The sequence below is a fragment of the Rhinopithecus roxellana genome, chromosome 11 (assembly GCF_007565055.1).
Source record: "Rhinopithecus roxellana isolate Shanxi Qingling chromosome 11, ASM756505v1, whole genome shotgun sequence".
Taxonomy (NCBI): Eukaryota; Metazoa; Chordata; class Mammalia; order Primates; family Cercopithecidae; genus Rhinopithecus; species Rhinopithecus roxellana.
The window spans coordinates 48,373,601-48,392,458 of NC_044559.1; positions in this window are offsets into that span (position 1 = coordinate 48,373,601).

Genomic DNA, 18,858 nt, shown 5'->3' on the forward strand with positions numbered 1-18,858 from the left:
CTACTGCATTCCAGCCCTTCTCCCCTGCCCAGGTCCTGTCAATTTTCCTCCCTGCTCCAGCCCTACTCACGCCCTTGTTGATCTTTAAGAACGTGCCCCAGGGCCTTTGCACTGGCTATTCCCACTACCTCACTTTCCCCACCAGTTATTTCCATGCCTTATTTCTCTCTTCATTTGGTTCTTGGTTTTAATGCCAGTGTAGCCTGTGACCCCACAGAAGATGGCTCCCTGTCTTCCTCTCCCCGTCTCTGACCTTGCCTCATTTTCTCCACAGTGCTCCTTACTCTCTACCATGTTGGTACATTGCCAGAGCACAGACCAGAGACTCCCCACTCTGCCCTCTGTTGAGTCCTCTGTGCCTGGGGCAGTGTTTGCAGGGTGTGAGCTCAATATGGATTTCCTCCATGAATGAACAAAGGTGAGATGCCAAAACCAGAAGAAAAAAAAAAACGGTCTCAAAATACAGGACTAAAGTAATGAAAAATGGGCAAGTCTGGGTGTGCAAGCATGGCCCCCACCCTCCCTAAAAGAACCCCAAAGGCCAGTGGCGCTGAGACCTCATGAGCACTGGGAAGACAGCCATTTTACAAATTTGGGTGTGATGCCTGAGACCATAGCAGTGAGAAGAATGGAATGCGTACCTTCCAAGTAATTTTAAATGTTAGATCCAGGTAGACCATGGTTAATGCATCAAAAATGATAAGCGATGAGGCTTCTCTAACTGATGATAACAACAGACAGTGTTGATGACTATGCCAGTGACCACAAGGGTTTAAATTCATCCATCCAAAAAAACTCCAGGTCGCTGGGTAGGTTAAAAATTAAAATCTAACAGAATGTTGCTTATTAGACATCCAACTACACAAAAAGAAAAGATTAGAAATAGAGAAGGAAAACAGATACGCATGCTCAATCTTAAATACTAGATTAGAAGTCTGATTTATTTTGATAAAAATATAAAAATAATAAATGCATGACATTAATTAAATTCCTTGGATAGGGTCAAATAATATAGCATCAAGGTATTTTAAATAAAATCCACGAGAAAAGTAGCAGTGGAGATGGTTAGATATTGACAAAAACACGATCATAAGGCGATACATGTATTCACTATTAGTAGGAAATGCAAATAAAGTAGGAGTAAAGAGAAGGTTGTCAACATAAATAATAAGAGTAAACAGATACATGTAATACCATTTTGCCATAACAGGAATCACTCATCTCTATTAAAAATTTTCTGTAACAAGATGGAATATAAATACAAATGATAAAACCTTCTAATTAAAAGATCACGCTTTGATCCAAACACAAAGGCAAATGGACACTAAACAAAGCCCTAAAGAAAATCTAAATAAACTTAAAAGAACAGAGGATTTCAGGGGCTTCCTTCTCTGGTAGGAAGAGGAAAGCAACAGAAATTATAGACGTGATGAATACATCCAAGAACGAGTTTTCTGAGAGACAGTGCAAAAACAGTAACAGTTACAAATCTCCAGAGAATCTAACTACAAATGAAAAGGAGAAAGTAAACATAAACCAAATTAGAAATGAACGGGGAAGAAACAGTAATCATAACAATAATAAAGGAGAAGAAATAATGATGATAATATTAATAATAATACATTTTGGAGACTTCTCTGCTTGTTGCACGTTCCCGGATTTGGAAATAGCAAGGTGTTCCACCTGTTGTGAGTGGCGCCCTCAGAACGTGGGAAGCCAGGCTGGGGGTGGGGAGATGTTGTGACAGGCGGGGGCTCTCGCTTTTGCAGGCTTCCAAGCCATGGGGGTTAGGGGTTATTTCTTGGTTGGATATTGGCTGGTTTCAGGTTTTTTTGGCAGGTATATAGGTTCATTTTAGACCAGTATTGCCACAGGTTCTCACATGAGAGAAAAGGGTGGGGCTGAGTCAGTCCTTTTCTGTTTTATTTGGAGGTTTGTTTACATTTTCAGCTCAGAGAAGATAATATTCCACGTATCATCTTAGAGTGTGTCTCTCATCTTCCACCATGGGCCAATTCTCCTTTTCATCCTTCAGGGTACCTTTGCCATTTTGACGACTCATACAGACCTTAAACTGCATTCCTTAATATGGTTATGGCTGTTTAAACTAAAATTACAAGATGTTAAAAAAAGAAATACATATTGAAAATGGAAAAACAAAAATAAGAAGACTTTATTTGTAGATGACAGGCATACTTAACGAGAAAAGCCAAAGCAAGCAGATTTTAAAAGTGGGAGAATTAATAAAAGGGGTTAAGTACGACTACCATTTACAGAGTAAATTGTCAACAATGGAATGGATTCCTTTGCTGCAGCGAAGACTACATGGATCCCTTCTGCCAATGTCATTCCGTTCCTAAAGCAGTGGGAAGCATCGCTTAGAACCCGGGGAATCTGCCGAGGCAGGACTGAAGAGAACCAAGCAACGCTATTGGAATAGAGACATGCTGTGGGCTAGATGCAGTGAGACCCCGCGCTTTGGGGTAGCAGGGGACTGGGGGCTAGGGCCTGTGCCTTTGGAGTGCCTGCTATGTGCTTTGCATTACTTTTATTAATAACTGTGCTCAGACTTGAGCGAAAAATCACCCCAAGAAAGAGTGAAACGTGGAGGTTCCCAGGTCTCTGCCAGGGGCTTCAGCATATCTGCGCGGGGCTGAAATCTACTTTTAGTCCAGTGAGACCCTGAGGCAGAGCCCCCGATGCCTGTGTGAGGTGCGCAGCTCCGCCCCCTGGGCCTCATTCCTGATCTTCCGATGAGGAAGAGCAGAGCTGAGCGGGATGCAGCGACCCACTCACAGTGCCGCTGGCCTTGGGTTTGCCTTGTTTGGCTTCTGCAGACAGAGGGTGTGACGGTGTGTGTGTGGGCCCGTGGACGCCCGTGCAGGCACATATGTACATGTGTGCCATGCATGAGGTGCTTGTCTTCGCCCCTGCAAGCAGCAGGGACCACCTGCACCAAGAGATGCTGTGCAGACCCCAGCCCATTTCTCAGGACTCCATGGGCGCCCACAGGACGTGCTCTCATCCCTGTGAGGGAAGTGGCTCCTGGCCGTCTGGGCTCCTGTTGCTAGGAAACCGCTCCCTTCGATTGTGTATGTCGAGCATGCCTGTGTTTGTCTTTGGCTCTCAGAAGGACAAAATTCACCATGTGGCGACGGAGAAATAATATTGAAAACTACTTAAAAATGAAAGAAGTGCCAAATGGTGCTCTGGATTGCAGATGCTCCCTGTGCTGCTGGCGTCGCGTGGACAGGGACCCCGGCTGCATTCTGAGGCGCTGCTCTGTCTCCCATGCACTGTGCCTTGCTCCCAGATAGCCCTGTGCACAGCCCTGTCCTGTGTTCCCCTGGCATGCCAGCCGTGGTGTGCAGGTTTGCAGGGCAGCATGGGGCTTGTGGCTTGCCCTTTGTCCCTGCTCTCTCCCTCTTTGTCGAGACAGGCATCCAGGCAGAAGGGCAGGCCACATGTAAGTCTGAGCCGCCTCTTAGTGTCTGGAGAAGTGGGGAGCTGTGGAGACCTGGCAGGACACACTTCACCGATTTGGAGGCAGAAGATGCTAGGGAGACAGTGGTAACTGCTTTTGAGGTGGCGCTGGTCTGTCCTGACCACCTGTGACTCTGTGGGCAAAGGTCAATGTCGCATTACAGCCTGTGGGTCAGGATGCCGGGGCTGTATCAATTGGCTGGCTGCCTGGGAGAGAACTGGGGATTTTCTTGCCATACAGCCGGAAGGAGAGTTCACTCTGGTGCCTGGTGGCCTCTTCCCAATTGCCTCTTTCCCTGCTACACTTCTAGTTGCTCACACCCCCAGCTCATCCATTTGTGTCAGGGCCTCCGGGTCCTTGGTGCCCTGGCACACACCAGGCCTTGGCTCCGGTTGACATGTGACTTTGAACTCCCCACCCTGGGGCCACTTGTTCCAGGAGGCAATTCCCTGGACTGACCTCCTTTCAAGCTCTCCGAGTTGATCATGGCCCCTGGTGCGAGCTTGAGCATTTCCTGCCACCTCCTGTCTGCCTGCTGATGCCTTGGGCATCTCCAGCAACCCCCCTGCAGACCCTCTGTAACCTACAAGCAAGCAGAGCAGGGAGAGGCTGTGCAGGCGATCAGGCGCTCTGGCTGACCAGGATGACTTAAGATGAAATATGAGTAAGAGTATGCACTGGGGGCCTGTGGGTCCTGCTGGCAAACTTGCACCTTGTCTGGCCTCCATGTGGGACCAAACCTGCCTCCCGACCTCCCTTGGCAGGTGGAGGCGTGAGTGTTGGGGGCCGCCGAACACTAGGAAGTGTCCTCATGCATCACAATTACAGAAACACCTGTGCTAAATACCTTTGTGCGGGTTGGTTGTGCAAATTCACGAGGTGTTCAATTGCTTCCAAATTTCTCATTTCTACACTGTCAACAAGCCGCAGGTGTGCACGGTATGAGCCGCCACCGCTGTGGTTTGGAGGCCTGTGCTGACAGCTTTGCATCCAGCATGCATTTGTCCTCACCAGCGCCCTGCACCCCATGTATATCCCCGCATTTACAGAGGGCTTGGAGGAGATTCGTCACGTCGTACCCGCCTCTCGGCTCTTGGCATCCAAGGATGGGAGGAGGGAACAGAAGGTAAAAGCGCCGTGGATGGAGCTCTCAGGTGGGACTGAGGCCTTACCGATGGAAAATGGGAAGCAGAGCCACAAGGAATTTCTGCTCAAGAGAACAGACGGGCTCGAGGTGCGTGCTGCTGGCCTGTGCTTGCATCTGGCCTGGGCTAGTTTAAAGAATTTTGCAATCATTACCAATATCAAATGTCAAGAACATTCACCTATTAAATCTGGATTTCTGGCTCATTTTGATCCATGGACAATCTGTCCTGCAGAGCCCACATCCCCCTGTTTAAAGCACGATTATTGGCCTCCTCTGTGGAAGGAACATACCCTTGTTGGCACACTTCATGTCCGACCATCCCTTGCTGGGCCGCTGCAGGCAGTTGGGTCAGTGGCAAGTGGCTGAGAAAGCTGCTTCCACATGCACACAGGCAACTGGGCAGATGCATGGCATCCCCCTCTGGACGGCAGCCTCGAGAACGGGCTTACAGAATGCTGCAGACCCCACACTTGAATATTTTTCTAGATTTGTGCAGAAAATTGTTCTTGAGTATTTCCTAATTTAGAAACATAACACTGGGAATTTCCTGCTGGCAATGTTTTGGATTGAGACTTTAAGTGTTTTCTAGCTTTCTAGTTGGTGAGTAGCCAAAACTGCTTGGTGTTCTTTGTGACTGTCTCTACCCCTGCAGATGCTCCTCCTGTCCCATGATCAACCCTGGCAACCACAAGTCCTGTTGCTGCAGGGCCGGTGCTCCCATGGGAAGGAGTTGAACCAGTGTCCTGGGACTCTGCCCTTTGTGCTGGGACCAGAGCTTAATCCAGTTCTCCATCCTCATGTAGGCCCCCAGGGGTGGAGCAGGGGTGTTGGGAGGCAGCATCCTCTCTCAGTTGGCTTCGGCATCTCTGGGTGCCTGTGAGCTCCATACAGCTGCTCTGCCAGTGCAGGTGTTTCCGAGTAAATAACCACTGCCCTTAATAAGTCCAGACTCAGTCACTTTTTTAACAAAAGAGGTTCCATACGCTTCTGGAAGGCTGGATGCACTCACAGCAACCTTTGCCCACCTTCACTATTTGATCACTGACAGTAAGTTTCCATCTCCCTAGGTGTATCAGGAACTGCACAGGATAGAATAAAATTATTACAACATGCACCTCTTGAGTGCCTACTTTGTGTCAAGAACCATGCTAACCCAAAAGCACAGCGGTGAGCGGATTACACATGGATTCTGCCCCTGCTGCTGCAAACTCACCGAAGAACATGCCAGACACGCAGACAGCTCAGAAAAGAGCCAGGGGCCAGGCCACAGTGCCTTCTGCCAGGGCTCTTGAAAGCAGGGGCCATGTAGGCTGAGGATGTGAGGGAATGCTTCCCAGCAGCACTAGCATTTGAGGTCTTGCAGGATGGAGGACAACCATTCCAGGCAGGGGCACTGAAGACAGCGTGGACACACAAAGCTGGCGACACCAGGTCAGAGGAAATAGACACACTCAGCTTCCCATGAGTGCATGAAAGATCCAGGCTGGAGCCTTCTCTGGGAGGAAGTTGGTCTGGGGTGGGGCCGAGGGGGCTGAGTCTCCCCTACCTGAAGGAAGAGAGGGTTAGACGTTGCACGTGTGTATTCTCATCCCTCCGTCTCCTCTCTCACGAAGGCATTTTCTCGAGTACTTCCTCTCATGAACACTGCACACCATTCCCCTGCCTGCTTTCTCTCCACCTACTAGCAAGGCAAAGCTCCCAGCCTGCCCCCGCCTGGACACCTGCTGGCAAAAATCTGCAGCCCCACTGATTGGCCTCAACCTGAAATCAGGACCACTGATTCAAGGGACACTCGACCATGCAGCCAACTCAGCTGCCCTGCTCTTGTGTGTTTCTTCTCCCACTCTTCAACGTGATTCTTCCACACCATCTTCTCTCTCCCCATCTTCTCAAACTCCTCATTTGGCTTCCCCCTAGCAATCTCCTAGCCAGGACCTTATTCTTATGTCACTGAGCAAAACCATTAGATGGGGACCGAGCATCTTCCCACCACCACCTCCACCTGTCACCTGCATCTGTCTCCACCTTCATGTCCTGGAGGAGGAAGAGCCTTGCTCCCATCAGAGGGAGCTCCTCCTCCTGGGTGGGGGCCCTTCTTTTGCCTTCCTAGGACCTTGAGTCTGCCATTGTGCCCCTGTCTCTGGCATCGCTAATGTCCCTCTCTGCATTGGATAATGGCCTGCAGCGTGCATGAAGATGTCTTAAGGAGACTGTCCTCTGGGGCCCCTCACCTCTATCCAGCGATGGCTGTACTTCTCCTCCAGGCCAGCCAAGGCCCCTGCTGGGTGAGACGTGTGTTCATGTGTTGGTCCCCAATGTCCCTTGTTTGAAGAGTGATGTCTATTTTTTCTGCTGGTGCGCTGGCCAGGTGGCTGCCTCTAGCTCCCCTGGCTCCTGTGCTATGATGAAAATCTCCCCAGTCCCAGGCTTTTGCGTCCTGCAGTGAAACAGCCTTGCCTTGCCCCTCACCTAGCAGATCCCAATCAGCCTTTATATTATAGCTGAAGAGTCACTTCCTCTGGGCACCTGCTTCCCTGGCCACAGAGGCCAATTTTCCCTCCCGTTAGAGGCTTCCCCTGCATCTCAGTAGACCTGGCACCATGAGAGTGTCAGATTTGAGTGGTGTGTTTTTTGATATGGGAGTGTTGGCTGGAAGTTAGAAGATTTGTTCATGAGCTGCTTGCTCCTCTGTGCAGGAGCCTGAAGCCGGCCCCAGTGGCTTTGTCCTGACCGCATGCCGCTGCCCTGAGGACCACACTCTCTCCTGGCTGGCAGCCCTGCTCCAAAGCTTTCTGAGCACTTCCAGCTGGAGCTCAGGGCGGGTGGGCATCACTTTCATGAACTGTCAGTTTACCGTTGAAGAACGGGAGGAGGGAGAATTGAAAGGAAAGGAGAGAGGGAGGAGCGCAGAGTTGGCACCTTGCTGCTGCAGCTGAGGTGCACCAAAGTGTCACCAGAAGCTGGGACAAAGCCAGGGGTGGCTCCTCCCTCAGAGCCTCAGAGAAGCCCACCTTACTGACAACTGGACTCCTGGTCTCCAGAGCGGCAGGCGAACACACTTCTGAGGCTTGGAGCCCCCTGCATTGTGTAAAGTTGTTACTGCAGCCCCAGGAAATGGATACAACAATCTGAAAACATCAGGGGATTTGGTAACATGGATCTCATTGGCATAAAATAAATAGGCAGAAAATCTAATTCTTTAAATCTGTTTGCATTTTGGCACATTGGCTGATCCATTTCACTATCCATTAATTGAATAAATACATGAAAACTACTTTGTTTTTGAAAATGGAGGCGACAGGAGCCTGCAGTGCAAGTTAGAGGGCACACAGAGGGAGGTCACCCCCAGGACCCAGCTGACCCCATAGGATAGAATATTTCCAAGTGTTGCAGCCTCCGTAAGGACTAGGGGTCACAGCACTGCTGTTCAGCAAATTTATCTCGGAATCATTTTCACAAACTCTGTTTTGGGTTAAAGACAGAAATCTATCAAACAGCACACAGATTAACTTATCACTGAGTTAAATGGGTTGTCAGTGTGGGGAGCCTGGGCTTGGCCCAGTGAATTCAAATGCATGTAAATTTCCCTGGTGGCAGAAGAGAGGATGGTGGGGCTGTCAGCCGGTGACATGTGGAAATACATTAACAGTGTTTAAAATACATTTGAAGGGGCCAGCTCATATTTTGATAACACGCTCCCTGACAAATGATTTGTGGAAGATGGGATATTCCGGACTCATCATCAATTCCAGAGGAATCTTTGTAATAAGCCCCTCCCAGGATGTTGGGTGTTTTAGACAAGTTCTAAAACAATTAACGATGCCTGCCTGGGCCAAAGCAGGTCCCCTGTGCCGCTGAGGCATGGAGCCAGCATTCTGATAGCATTGCTTGTCAGCATCACTCCAGCTTACAAAAAAATGATCAAAAACTTCAAAAGAACCAGTTTCATTGTGTTATACACCTGTACAGTGGCTAACCCACATGGAAGGCACTGGATCCTCTCAATTCTGCAGCTAACTTGGCTCGGTGATTTTAGTCTTGCATAATTGGTTGGAAACTGGATGTTCTTGACTTAACATAATTATTCTTAGCGTTTAAGGAAAAGAGAGCTACTGAGAGCCACACTGTGTCTGTTTAAAGAATGGACCTGTCCCTTTGGGGTGTGAGTTGGTTTTCGTAACTGCAGGGCTTGCTGGATGTCTCCCCAGTTTTCAAGTGAGGCCCCAAAGTAAGTGACTCTTGAATGATAAATGTGGGTTGTCTATACCCCCAGCTTCCCTGGATAAATAGAGCAAGTTCTTCTATAAAGATAAGTCACAATCTCCTGTCATCTCCTGGGTCCCTTCTTGCTCTCCTAGCCATGTGGAGTCCTAGAGTCCTAATTATATCCCAATTCCAATCTCTCCAGGTCTCCTTTTCATGGCAGGCTACCTTTAAAATTGGTGCTCAAAAGCCGGCGTCTCCTGACAGTGCCAGAGATACAGTGGAGCTGGACCCTTTCTTGAGCTAGAAATAAATTCATTGATATCCTTGAGCTAAACTGGAACTGTGGTCCCTTTCTCGATATATTCCTTTTAAATCATACGTATTCATATCTGAATTGACGTGACATAATAATGAACTAGGTCTTGGTCCTGATCTCACTCAGGACACACACAATTCTAAAACTACAAGACAAGGGCTGCAATGGCAGAACTTACAGGGAGCTTTGTAAGCACAGTGGTCTGGCACCTAACTCTGAGTAGGGCTGAGAGCCAGAGGTGGGCAGGCTACCCGAGGGAGGCCGGGAGTTGGCGAGGTGCAGACGAGCAGGGAAGAATGATCATGGCTGGGCCCCTGCTGTGTGTAAAGGTATGAGAATCGAGCATTCATTATGCACCTACTCTGTGCTATGTCCTGGAACTCAGTTTGGGGATTTGGAAAGACAAGACGAACCTCCTTCAAGGAGGCTGTTGGAGGAAACGACCTTGTCTGATCTGAGAATCACGGATCACCGTCAGTACCCGAGTAAAACCTGCGTCTCCAGAAGCAGGTCTGGGATGGCCACTTCTCTCCAGCAGGATTTCTCAGCCTCGGCGTTATTGACATTTGGACTGGAGAGTCCTTCACTGTGGCGAGCTGTTCTGTGTGTTACGGTTTCACCACATCCCTGGCCTCTACACACGATATGCAAGGGGCACCACTCAGCCTCAAGTTGTGACAACCAAAACTGTCTCCAGACATTGCCAAATATACCATCAGAGGTACCATGATTTTTACTTGCCAGTAACTACTCTACAGCCACAGGGAGAGCAAGAAAGCTCTGTCTACCTTTCTTCATCACTGAATGTGGAATCAGGTAGGTTACGACTAGGAGGCCTAAGTTCAAAGGGCTCAGACAGGTAGGAGGGTGTCATTTTTTCAGACAACGGTCCAACATTGTTGGGTGGCCCACAGTGGGCAGACAGGGCCCCTGCTGAGCTGTGCAGAGACCAGACATCTCCGTCTTGTGACTTGGGTCTAAGGTGTTGCTCCTGACTGAGGGTGTAACCTGGTCCACGCGGGCCTTGGAGAGGAAGCAAAGAACAAGTTGGGGGAAGCAACGTTATCACTGAAATCCAGCAGGAAGCTGCCCACGGGGGTTCTGTTTACTTTTCCACAGTCACGTCACCCTTCCTCGGTGCAAGCCGAGCAGCGAAGTTAACCCACCGCTGGGTGGCCACATCCCGGTGACAATGCAGGGGAAGGTGGCAGTTACCAAAAGGCGGAGGGCAGTGGGACACCGGGGAAGTGACGAGTCTCTGCCACACCCGACAGATGCCCAAGGGGAGCCTGCTGGGCATGGACATAGACTCAGGCACTGGGGACAGGCAGCGGGTCAGACAGATAGTCCCTGTCCCAACAGCACAGATACCTCACTGAGGAGGAGAGAGGCTGACAGTTACAAAAATAAATGAATGTAAGTTTTGATAAGTACCTTGAAGGAAACAAATCAGGGCACTGAGGGAGACAGAATAAAAGTGTGGGGGACTGACTTTAGACTGGTGGGTTCAGAGGGCATCACGTAGGACATGACAACTGAGGTGAATCTTGTGTGACCAGAGGCAGCAAGGCTGTGTATGTGGTGTGTGTGTGTGCAGTGTTGGTATGTGTGCTGTGTGTGCATGTGTGTGGGGTGTGTGGTGTGTGTGCACGTGTGCATAGGGTTTGTGCACGTGTGTGGTGTGTGAGCGTGATGTACGTATATGTAGTGTGTGTGCAGGGTGTGTGGGCAGTGTGTGCATGTATGTGTGTGCATGTGGTATAGGTATGTGTAGCATGTGTTCACATATATGGCATGTGTGCACATGTGTGTGCATGCATGCACGCACATGTGTGCAGGTATGTGTAGTGTGTGCATGTGTGTGCACATGCAGTGTAGGTGTGGGTAGTGTGTGTTCACATGTGTGGTTTGCACATGTGTGTAGGTATATGTAGTGTGTGCATGTATCAGGGACCTGTGTATGTGTGTGGTGTGTGTGTACATGCAGTGTAAGTATGTGTAGTTTATGTTCACATGTGTGTACACATGTGAGTCAGTGTCTGTGTGTAGGTACATGTAGTGTGGTGCACATGTGCGTGTGTGTGTATGTGTAGGTAGTCAGGGAAGTACATTCCAGGCAGAGAAGACATGTGCAAGCCATAAGGCAGAGAAACAGAGCCAACATAACCCCTCTCACTGGATCCATACTGCAGTGAGCCATGACTGTACCACTGTACTCTAGCCTGGGTGACAGAAGCAAGACCCTGTCTCAAAACAAAACCAAGCCAAACAAAATATTAGAATTAGCTTATCAGATTCCACAGAATATTGTACTAGAAGTTCACTAGGAGCATGGTATATTTTGTGCTATTTTTATGTCTTCCAATAAATTGTATTGCTTTCTTTATCAAAGTTCATTTTTCTTTGCCAGTTTTGTCTCATTTTCTCTAAGCTTTTTTTACCTTGAGTTTTTTTTTAACTACAGAAAAGTTGAAAAATTGGTACAATGAATCTTCACATGGTCTCCACCAAAATTTATAAATTATTAATATCTTATCATGTTTATTTTTTATGAACAATTAGAGAGTAAGTTGCAGAAGTCGTGACACCTCACCCCTACATGATTACATTTCCAATGAAAGAAACCAGTCTTCTGCAGAACCATAGTACTGTCATCATAAACAAGACATTGAATCGGATTAGAGTTCCCTGTTGTTAAAAACTCAAGGTAAAAAAGAAGAGGGACCTGACCATTGCAAGAAAAACAAACAAACAGAAAGCAACAGCAACAGTATCAACAAATAAAAAGTTCCCACAAAAACCCCATCCAAGGGTCAGCCACCTCAAAGATTGACACTAGACAAACTCATGAAGATAAGAAAGAATCAGCAAAATAATGCTGAAAACCCAAAGGGTCAGATTGCCTCTTCTTCTCCAAATGATTGTAGTGCCTTTCCAACAAGAGTGCAGAACTGGATGGAGTATGAGATGGACAGAATTGACAGAAGCAGGCTTCAGAAGGTGGATAGTAAGAAACTTCACTGAGCTAAATGAGCATGTCCTAACCCAATGCAAAGAAGCTAAGAACCTTGATAAAAGGTTAGAGGAGCTTCTAACAAGAATAACCAGTTTAGAGAGGAACATAAGGGACCCAATGGAGCTGAAAAACAAGGCACAAGAACTTCATGAAGCATACACAAGTATCAATAGCCAAATAGATGAAGGAGAAGAAAGGATATCAGCATTTGAAGACCTGGCTGAAATAAGGCATGCAGACAAGATTAGAGAAAAAAGAATGAAAAGGAATGAATGAAACCTCTGAGAAATATGGGACTATGTAAAAAGACCAAACCTATGACTGATAGGAGTACCCGAAAGTGACGGGGAGAATAGAACCAAGTTGGAAAACGTGCTTCAGGGTATTACTCAGGAGAACTTCCCCAACCTAGCAAGATAGGCAACATTCAAATTCAGGAAATATAGAGAATACCACTAAGATACTCCACAAGAAGATCAACCCCAAGATGCATAATCATCAGATTCTCCAAGGTAGACGTGAAGGAAGAAATGTTAAGGGCAGCCAGAGAGAAAGGCCAGGTTACCCACAAAGGGAAGCCCATCAGACTAACAGTGGATCTCTCAGCAGAAACCCTACAAGCCAGAAGACAGTGGGGGCCAATATTCAACATTCTTAAAGAAAAGAATTTTCAACCCAGAATTTCATATCCAGCCAAACTAAGCTTCATAAGCAAAGGAGAAATAAAATCCTTTCCAGACAAGCAAATGATGAGGGATTTTGTCACCACCAGGCCTGACTTGCCAGAGCTCCTGAAGGAAACACTAAATATGGAAAGGAAAAACTGGTACCAGTCACTGCAAAAACACACCAAAATATAAAGACCAGTAACACTATGAAGAAACTGCATCAACTAGTGTGCAAAATAACCGGATAGCATCAGGATGACAGAATCAAATTCACATACAACAATATTAACCTTAATTGTAAATGAGCTAAATGACCCAATTAAAAGACACAGACTAGCAAATTGTATAAAGAGTCAAGACCCACTGGTGTGCTGTATTCAGGAGACCCGTCTCACATGCAAAGACACACATAGGCTCAAAGTAAAGGATGGTAGAAAATGTACCAAGCAAATGGAAAGAAAAAAAATAAAAAAATAAAAAAAAAATAAAAAAAAAAAGCAGGTATTACAATCCTAGTCTCTGACAAAACAGACTTTAAACCAAAAAAGATTAAAAAAGACAAAGAAGGGTATTACATAATGGTAAAGAGATCAAATCAACAAGAAGAGCTAACTATCTTAAATACATATGCACCAAATACAGGAGCACCCAGATTCATAAAACAAGTTCTTAGAGACCTACAAAGAGACTTAGACTCCCACACAATAATAGTGGAGACTTTAACACCCCACTGTCAATATTAGACAGATAAATAAGACAGAATATTAACAAGGATATTCAGGACTTGAACTCAGCTCTGGATCAAGTGGACCTAATAGACATCTACAGAACTCTCTACCCCAAATCAACAGAATATACATTCTTCTCAGTGCCACATGGCACTTACTCTAAAATTGACCACATAATTGGAAGTAAAACACTCCTCAGCAAATGCGAAAGAACTGAAACCAAAACAGTCTCTCAGACCACAGTGCAATCAAATTAGAACTCATGATTAAGAAACTCACTCAAAACCACACAACTACATGGAAATTGAACAACCTGCTCCTGAATGACTCCTGAGTAAATAATGAAATTACGGCAGAAATCAAGAAGTCCTTTGAAACCAATGAGAACAAAGAGACAATGTACCAGAATCTCTGGGACACAGTTAAGGTAATGTTAAGAGGGAAATTTATAGTACTGAATGGACACATTAGAAAGCTAGAATGATCTTAAATCAGCACCATAACATCACAATTAAAAGAGCTCGAGAAGCAAGAGCAAACAAAGCTAGCAAAACACAAGAAATAACTAAGATCAGAGCAGAAATGACAGAGATACAGTCACAAAAATCCCTTCAAAAAATTGAATCCAAGAGCTGGTTTTTTGAAAAAATTAACAAAATTGATAGACTGCTAGACAGACTAATAAAGAAGGAAAGAGAGAAGAATCAAATAGACACAATAAAAAATGATAAAGGGGATATCACCACCAATCCCACAGAAATACAAACTACCATCAAAGAATACTATAAATGCCTCTATGCAAATAAACTAGAAAATCTAGAGTAAATGGATATATTTCTGGACACATACACTCTCCCAAGACTCAACTAGAAAGAAGTCGAATCCCTAAAAACACCAATAACAAGTTCTGAAATTGAGGCAGTATTTAATAGCCTACCAACCAAAAAAAGGCCAGGACCAGATGGATTCACAGCCAAATTTTACCAGAGATACAAAGAGGAGCTGGTACCATTCCTTCTGAAACTATTCCAAACAATTGAAAAGGAAGGACTCCTCCTTAATTCATTTTAGGAGTCCAGCATCATCCTGATGCCAAAACCTGGCAGAGACACAACAACAACAAAAAGAAAACATCAGGCCAATATCCATGATGAACACTGATGCAAAAATCCTCAATAAAATACCGACAAACCCAATCCAGCAGCACATCAAAAAGCTTATCCACCATGATCAAACCAGCTTTATCCCTGGGATGCAAGGCTGGTTCAACATATGCAAATCAATAAACATAATTCATCACATAAAGAGAACCAATGACCAAAACCACATGATCATCTCAATAGATGCAGAAAAGGCCTTCACCAAAATTTAACATCCTTTCATGTTAAAAACTCTCAATAAACTAGGTATTGATGGAACACATATCAAAATAATAAGAGCTGTTTATGACAGACACACAGACAATATCATACTGAATGGACAAAAACTGGAAGCATTTCCTTTGAAAACTGGCACAAGACAAGAATGCCCTTTCTCACCACTGCTATTCAATGTAGTATTGAAAGTTATGGCCAGGTCAATCAGACAAGAGAAAGAAATAAAGGATATTCAAATAGGAAGAGAAGAAGGCAAATCAGCTCTGCAGATGACGTGATTCTGTATTTAGAAAACCCCATCATTTCAGCCCTAAAGCTCCCTAAGCTGATAAGCAACTTCAGCAAAGTCTCAGGATAAAACATCAACATGCAAAAATCACAAGCATTCCCATACACAAACAACAGACAAACAGAGAGTTAAATCATGAATGAACTCCTATTCACAATTGCTACAAAGAAAACAAAATACCTAGGAATATAGCTAACAAGGGATGTGAAGGACCTCTTCAAGGAGAACTACAAACCATTGCTCAAGGAAATAAGTGAGGACACAAACAAATGGAAAAATCATTCCATGCTCATGGATGGGAAGAATCAATATTGTGAAAATGGCCATACTGCCCAAAGTAATTTATAGATTCAAGTCTATTCCCATCAAACTATCATGGACATTCTTCAAAGAACTAGAAAAAACTACTTACAATTTCATATGGAACAAAAAAAGAGCTCATATAGCCAAGACAATCCTAAGCAAAAGGAACAAAGCTGGAAGCATCACGCTAGCTGACTTTGAACTATACTACAAGGCTAAAGTGACCAAAACAATTTGGTACTGGTACCAAAACAGACATACAGACCAATGAAATAGGACAGAGGCCTCAGAAATACCATGCATCCACAACTATCTGATCTTTGACAATCTGGACAAAAAAACAAGCACTGGGGAAAGTATTCCCTATGTAATAAACGGTGCTGGGAAAACTAGCTAGCCATATGCGGAAAACTGAAACTCCAGTTTTCCTTATACCTTATGCAAAAATTGACTCAAGATGGATTAAAGACTTAAATGTAAAACCCCAAACCATAAAAACCCTGGAAGAAAACCTAGGCAATACCATTCAGGACATAGGCATGGGCAAAGATATCATGATTGAAACGCCAAAAGCAATTGCAACAAAAACCAAAAATGACAAATGGGATCTAATTAAACTAAAGAGCTTCTGCACAGCAAAAGAAACTATCGTCAGAGTGAACAGGCAACCTACAGAATGAGAGAATATTTTTGTAATCTACCCATCTGACAAAGGTCTAATATCCAGAATCTACAAGGAACTTAAACAAATTTATAAGAAAAATACAAACGATCCCATCAAAAAGTGGGCAAAGGATATGAACAGACACTTCCCAAAAGAAGACATTCATGCAGCCAACAAAATAAGAAAAACAGTTCAACATCACTGACTGTTAGAGAACTACAAATCAAAACCACAATGAGATACCATCTCACACCACTCAGAATGGCGATTATTAAAAAGTCAAGAAACAATAGTTGCTGGTGAGACTGTGGAGAAATAGGAATTCTTTTACACTGTTGGTGAGACTGTAAATTATTTCAACCATTGTGGAAGACAGTGTGGCGGTTCCTCAAGGATCTAAAATGGGAAATATCATCTGACTCAGCAGTCCCATTACTGAGTGTATACCTAAAGGAATATAAATAATTCTGCTATAGAGACATATGCACATGTGTGTTTATTGCATATATACAATATTTACAATATTGTATTTACAATTACAAATAGCACTATTTTCAATAGCAAAGACATGGAACCAACCCAAATGCCCATCAATGCTAGACTGGATAAAGAAAATGGGGTACATGTACACCATAGAATACTATACAGTCATAAAATGGAATGAGATCATATCCTTTATAAGGACATGGATGAAACTGGAAGCTAACACAACAAACTAACACAGGAACAGAAAACCAAACACAGCGTGTTCTCACTCATAAGTGGGAGTTGAACAATGAGAACACACAGACACAGGAAAGGGAACAACACATACTGGGGCCAGTTGGGAAATGGGGGGCGAGGGGAGGAAGAGCATTAGGACAAGAGCTAATGCATGGATTCAGGGCTTAAAACCTGGATGATGGGTTGATGGGTGCAGCAAACCACCATAGCACGTGTACACCTACGTGACAAACCTGCACATTCTGCACTTGTGTCCTGGAACTTAGAGTTAAAAAAAAAAAAAAGAATTATTGTCTGGGGTGATAGTTTGAACTCATATTATTATATAGCCTTTCATTGAATCATTTGACATCCATCGATGATCCTTGCCTTAGTCTATTGCAGTAGTGGTGGCAAGATGATATTTTTAATTTTAAGATCCTTTTTGCATTTACAAGCTGACATCAACTCTGTAGAAAAGCTTTCATTCTTACCCCACCTCCTTTTCTTTCTTGATTATCACTATGGACACATGAGTTTTTTATTTTTAAAAAAAGTTATAGTCCATTACCGTATTTACTTTTTCTGATCCTCAACCTGATCCAAATTTGGGCAATTTAATATTTAAACTCCCTCCTGTGTTCCTCGAATCCATTCTAGTCATTTTTGAGCACTTCTTTGACTCCTGAGAAGAACATATTCTAGGCTTTCCTTGTGCTTTCCTTATCTGCCACTTCCAAGCTCCTCAGAGCTAGAATTGGCAGTTTTTCCAAAGAACACTGGTTAATTTTAGTGGGAAAACATTTAGTCAATTAGGTTTTTGACTTTTTTTTTTGATTGACTTCACTATAGTTTTTATGCTATTATAGGTGGTATTTTGAAAACTGCAATCTTGGTTGCTTATCACTGGTGTATAAAGAATTGATTTATGTATATTGATATATCTAGTAAATTTGGCAATCTCTTAATTAATTCTAATTATTTGTGTAATTGCTTGGGTTTTCTATGTATGCAATCATATCATCTACAAATAATGATAGTTTTATTTCTTCCTTTTCAATTCTCATACCTTCTTGTCTTACACTTTCCGTTTTATCACATTAGTTGCAATGTTTAATGAAAATCAAACATTTCTGTGCATATTTATTTTGCTCCTAAAATTAAAAGACTATTTCTATATTTAAAATACTGTTTGCTATATAATTCTGATAGATACCATTTTCTAGTTAAATACTTTCTCTCTTAGTCTCAGTTTGATATCTTCATCACTAGTCTTCATAAAAAATAATCTTCATTTATTAAAATTACCATATTTCCTTTCTTTTTGATTTGCTAATATAAATACATATACAAATAAATTTCTTAATGTCATGATGGAGTAACTTAGATGATTCATCTCCTTTCACTATATAAAAACTAGAAAATTGACCAAGGCCAAGTGCAGTGACTCATGAGGTCAGGAGTTCAATACCAACCTGTCCAACATGATGAAACGCCATCTCTACTGAAAATACAAAATTAGCTGGGTGTGGTGGCACATGCTTATAATCCTAGCTACTCAGGCGGTTAAAGCAAGATAATCGCTTGAACCTGGGATACGGAGGTTGCAATGAGCTGAGATCGCTCCATTGCACTCTAGTCTGAGTGACAAAAGCAAAACTCCATCTCAAAAAAAAAAAAAAAAAAAAAAAAAAGAAATCGACCAAATAGATGAAACGACATCTTTCAGACCCTGGAAAACAGGCATCTGAGAACTTGAACATTACAGAGGTTGAAACAAGCTGGGGAGCCCTATAATCATCTGGAATTCTGCCTGGAGGCCTTTTTCAGTTTGATATGGGAAAGAAGTTGTTAAAAACAGCAGTGATTATGCTGAGTTGAGAAAACAGAGATCAGAGTTTCACGAGACTGAGATAGCTCAAAGCGTGGGACATAGAACCAGAGACAACGTAGGTGCAC